Source organism: Myotis brandtii, unplaced genomic scaffold (assembly GCF_000412655.1).
Source record: "Myotis brandtii unplaced genomic scaffold, ASM41265v1 scaffold136, whole genome shotgun sequence".
NCBI classification, from domain to species: domain Eukaryota; kingdom Metazoa; phylum Chordata; class Mammalia; order Chiroptera; family Vespertilionidae; genus Myotis; species Myotis brandtii.
The window spans coordinates 881,660-887,496 of NW_005354829.1; positions in this window are offsets into that span (position 1 = coordinate 881,660).

Sequence of the window (5,837 nt, forward strand, 5' to 3'; positions counted from 1 at the left end):
TTCTCCTGTTGAATGCTACAAAGTAAATTGAAGACAGGAATTCTGTAAACAAAGCGAACATTTTCATTTCATTTCAGTCATTTAGGCAAGAGGCAGGAGTTGGAACCTACTAGGGAGAGAGTCGATGTCATTTGGGCAGAAGCTCGGCCCCCAGTTGGCACGGATTCCAGTGGGAAATGGTAATTAGATATGTGCAGGATCGGACCATCTGGAACTATAGGAAGCTTCTAAATTTGATTTGTGTTGGAGGAACTGTGGTCAAGAAAGAACCATGCACACGATGACTTGGATGTACTCCAAACGGTGGTCTTTGGGGACCCAGAAACATGTAATTCTAGAAGAAAAAATGCGAGCAGAGTAATGTTCTTCTAGGCCCCAGAGCGGTTTCTTGGAAACCTGTCTGAAGAACACACAGAGCTAACCAATAAGAATCTACCCAGAATTTCTCATTTCACAGGCAATAAGCAATTTGATATTTTGCTTTTACATTGGAATGGAGATGCTCTAGCAAGAAAAAAAAAAGTGCCTCTGTAAGTCCTGCCTGCTTTAAGCATTGGGCGTGCTTAGGAAACAAAGAAGAACAGCAAAATAGTGTACAGACAGCATTTCCTTCCCGTGTGAGAGTGACATCAGCAGAGCCTACTTTAAGCGAGTTTCCAGCAACGCCTGGGAGGGGTCAGTGATGTGGCTTCGGGCTAGTTTCAGAAGGGAGCTAATGGCGTTTGTAGAGAATAATAACATAAAAGCCCAGTGGAGGTATAGAGATTGGACCCCAAGCCAATCCTTCTGGAACCTAAACACTTTAAAAGGGGCCCCGTTGTCATTACTCAGTGCCACCGTGGTATGCACGCGACTGGACTGACTGTAGAAACTGAAACGGAGAAAGATCTGGCTCGGCTTCTCCAGTCATCATTGAGCTAATCGATGGCTTCAGCCAAATGCTGTGTTGTCAGCCAAGTCCACATGTCCTAAAGGTTTGGCTGTGTTTCGAAATCTAGGTGGATATCAGAGAATTGCCCAGATTTCAAAATCTTTCTGGAAGGAAATATGAAAACATATGTACCTTGTTTTCTAAAAAAAAAAAGAAAACAAAAAGCATATTTGCCAGCATTAACATTTGAAATGACAGGTAGGTGAATTGCTATGTTAAAGCCTTCATTCATGAACAGCATGCTTGAGATGTGATCGCTGAAATTTAAAAAAGATTCTGTGGCAAGAGAAAGCTAAGAGGGTGGTTTGAAGAACTTGAAAGATTGACTACTTTTTTCAAATCCTGTATCTGCCGCTTGTTAGCTTTGTTCCATTAGTTAGGACTTCAAACAGCAGCTTCCTGATCTATAAATTAAGGTAAATTCTACCTACCATATAGGTTGGTAAAGATAAACTAAGAAAATATATGTACTATACAGTGCTCCAGGTGCAGTAAGTACTCGGTAAATGTCCATATTATTTTCAGGCTTACTACATGAGAGTCTAGGTAAAATCACAATAAAGGGAAAGTAGGTATTTTATTATCCAACTAGAGGCCTGGTGCATGAATTTGTGCATAGGTGGGGTCCGGCCAGCCAGCCCTGATTGGGGCCAATCAGGCCAGTGGGGACATGAGAGGTTGGCAGGCTGGCCCCACCCCCAATCAGGGTTGAAGGGGATGATCGGGGGCAAGGCCAGCCTGGGAGAGGGGCCATGGGCGATTGGCCTGCCGGCCCTGCCCCCGGTTCCCGGTGGGGGGCCCCACCCCCTTGTTGAACTGCCGGTTGAACTCCTGGTCAAAGGGACAATTTGCATAATAGCCTTTTATTATATAGGATTGGTCTATTTTTCTTAAGCAGAAATATGTCTGATGCTTTTCTATTCTTCATCTTAAAAGCTAATTCCATGGCGATTTGCAGCATAAAAGTGTAATTACTTACTATTATTGAAGCCTTACTATGTTACAAGCATTTGGAGTAACTTATTACATTCTCATTTGATCCTCCTGGCAAAATTAGCTTTATGTTTGCTATACTAAGGCAGAAATGAAAGCACAGAAAAGGTTAAACAACCTGCTTCAAGTTACACAGCTTGTAAGCGGCCATGGTCAAGGACCCACGCTCTCAGCAACTATTGCCTCCCCAACTACCTCCTGACAAGCACACACTAAGTTCCCAGAATGCTTCTGTTTCCAGTGAAGGAGCAATGTACGCTGTCACCAGTTTGTGACAACTACCCTCATACTTATGCTGCTTCCCCACTTGAATATCACAGTCATTTCCAGTGATAAAGATCACACCTCATTTTTATATGACGTACTTTAGAACTATCAGGAAATAACCTAGGCTTCCACCTACTCTAATAGCGCATTTGAAAGTTCCTAGACCTATTAAAGGAAAGCTACCTTCTCACCCTAGGGAACTATAATTAGACTGTATTCCTGGGCTGATGTATTAGTGATGCGATTTGAGGTGAGAGAATTCTTCCTCCTACTCCCCAGCCAGCTAACTTGCTCATCCTTCAGATCTCTGCTGAAGCCTCACTTCCTCAAAAAAGACTTCCTGTTCCCTCCACACATCCCTAAGTCATTCGATTATCCAGCTTCATAGCTTTTAATACCATTCCCAAATTTATACTTCCAGCCCCATACCAAGTGAAACAAAATACTTATCTTTGGATAACTCACAGACACTTCGAACGTGACACATCCTAAACTGAACTCCTGATCTTTGCCCCCAAGCCCTGATCCGATCTCATCCTCCCCATGACAATGAGTGACTCCTCTGCCCTTCAGATGGTCAGGCCAATGCCTGGCAGTCATCCATGACTCCTCTCTTTAAGTATAAGTCCCACCTAATCCATCGGGAAGTCCTGTCATCTCCACAAAATCAGTCTGAACTGTACCACTCCTCAACATCTCTGCTACTTACTCCGACCCAGGTCCAAGCGCCTATTATCTCCTCCTGGGTGGTTGGTCTCCTGGCTTCTCTCTTTGACCCCTTAAAAGATTTGTTTTAACACAACCGCTGAAGTGATCCTCTCACAAATAAGTTGATGTCTCATTTCTGCTCAGAACCCTCTGTGGTTCCCTGAGTCAATCCAAGTTGACCTTACAATGGCCTACCAGGCCCTACATGATCTGCTGCCCATTACCTCTCTGAACAAGTTCCCTTAACCTCTGTGCGTTCCTGTCCAGCCACTTCAGCCTCCATGCAGTTCCTTGCACTCATCAGATCTATTTCTGCTCCAGGGCCTTTGCACTTGCTCCACTCTGCCTACACCTTTCCTTTATTTCTTTCAGGCTTTCAGGCATGTCCCCCTCTCAGTCAGGACCTCTAGATTGAATTATTTAAAATCAGATTCCTCTTCAATCCTGCTTCTCTCCGTTCCCTGCTTTATATTTCTCCATAGCACCTTCCAATGTACTATAAAATTAAGTTCTTTTATTGTCTGTGTTCCTCAACAAAAATAAATATATCTGGGAATACATCGAAGAAACACGAAACACTAATTTGAAAGAATATATGCACCCCCATGTTCACTGCAGCATTATTAACAATAGTCAAGATCTAGAAACAGTCCAAGTGCCCATCAGTAGATAAGTGGATAAAAAAGCTGTGGTACATTTACACAATGGAATACAACACAGCTGTCAAAAAGACAGCATGGATGGACCTGGAGATTATTACGCTAAATGAAATAAGCCAGCCAGAGGAAGACAAGTACCATATGATCTCACTTATATGTGGACTCTAATGAACAAAATAAACTGATGAACAAAATAGAAATAGAGGCATGGATACATGGAACAGACTGACAGTTGTCAGAGGGGAGGGTGTTTTGGGGGCTGGATGAAAAAAGATGAAGAGATAAAACAAAAAGATATATCATAACCCATAGACTCAGATAACAGTGTGGAGCTAGACAGAGGGAAAGAGGGTTGTGGGGGGTGGTATAAGTGGGCAAAGCAGGGGAAAGGGGACAGAAAGAGACTTTACTTGGGGTGATGGGTGCACAGTACAGTGTGCAGATGTTGTTTTATTGGGTTGTACCCTTGAAACCTGTATGGTTTTGCAAGCCAATGTCACCCCAATAAATTCAATTTAAAATATACATTCATATGAATTGGAATCTTTTTTTTTTTTCAGTTTAGTCCAGTAATGAATCCTTAGCACCTAGAACAGTACCCAGCACTGAATAGGCAGTGAATATAGAAATGTGTGGAATGAATCAAGTCAGCCCTCCCATTATATAATCACGTGGTATTGTATATTTCTGTAGCCTTTCTTGTGGTAATAATTGGTCACTTCTTTAATTGTGAGGTTGCTTATTTAATTGTTCTCTCCTCTGCTGGATTATAAGTAACATGAAGACTGAGAATGTATCTTCATCCCCCAACAACTAGCAGAATGCCCATTACTTAGTAGATTCTCACTTACATTTGTTGATGAGTGAACTAGATGAAGAAATAGCTAGAATTCGGCCCTAGTTCAGGCTCCATATTCCTGACAGTATTACAAGCAGGTCACCTGCTCCCAGAAGTGCCCTGATGAGACAATAGAAGAATTCTGTGGCCTTTAGGAAGAAACTGAAAACCTAGATGAGGACCGAGTAGGTGACAAGGACTTAAGGCAAGTATACTCTGCTAATACCTCAATGCAGCCAGGCAGGGTTGTTTGTGTATAGGGGGTTGTTTGGGTTGGGGTGGGGTTTTTTTCCCTTTCCTATGACAAAAACGGTATCCTCTTTCTTCAAAAGTTTGTTTGTATCTGAGATGTAACAAAACTTCTTTTGAGAATAAGAAAGAAGAACGTTACAAGATTATTTCACCTTATTTAAAATAGAAAAACCAAGATACAAACCTGAATTTTCTGAGGACTAAAAAAAGAGAACTAAGACAATTTTTCACTCTTGAGAACAATCTGGTTTTGCACTTTTACTTTTTAAAAAAACATTAGGTGCAGGTTTTTTGTTTTTGTTTTACTCTTAGTATACAGTTACACTCTCTAGAGAGTTTTCTTTAGGCTGTCATAGCATAAAAACAAACTTGCGTTGAGGTGGGGAAAATAGGTTTTCCTGGTTTTTACATTGGTGTTATGCTGCCACCTAGTGACCATAATGTGTATGACTCACCTGCGCAACTGAAAGGAAGTAACAGCTGCCCAAGGTAAAAAAAAGGAACTCACCCAGCCTGTCAAGGTCTCTCCATTAGACATCCACTCCCAGACAACCCGCAGTGTTTGAGTGTCCCTCTAGACTAGTGTTTGCTACTGACATGTTGCAGCATAAAAAAGAAATGTTTATATTTTTCTACCCTGTACCAAATGGGCAACTTTTATGTGCTTTATAAATTACTTTAATTGGACTCACAAAGTAAATGCCCTATTTGGGGGGATGTATCCTAACAATATTTTTTCTACTCTGACGTACTAGTAGTAGCAATCTGGAGATGTTTCAGACCCAGTGGACCTCAAACATTTTTCTATCCAGTTAAACACAGACAAACTGTTAAGACCATTGTGCTATGTGAATACAAATACTTCTGAATATTTTCTGGCGTCAACTATAATCATAAAATACCAGAGTTGTATTATTTGGTAATAAATTCATATTATCACACTCAACTGATTCTACCCTGGAAATGCCTAGCTTTTGTGGATAATTTTTTTTTAAGTCTTCAAGTCTATAAAATCTATAGGAAATCTATTTTTTTGGCAAATAGGCCCAAGCTGCTAGTTTATTTGCCTTTCATTTCTCACCACACTTACTTTGTATAATAAAGGTGACTTGTCTGATCTGCTTCATCTTTTTCTCAACAATTTCCACATTCATTTATAAATATAACACAGAAATATATATATATATAT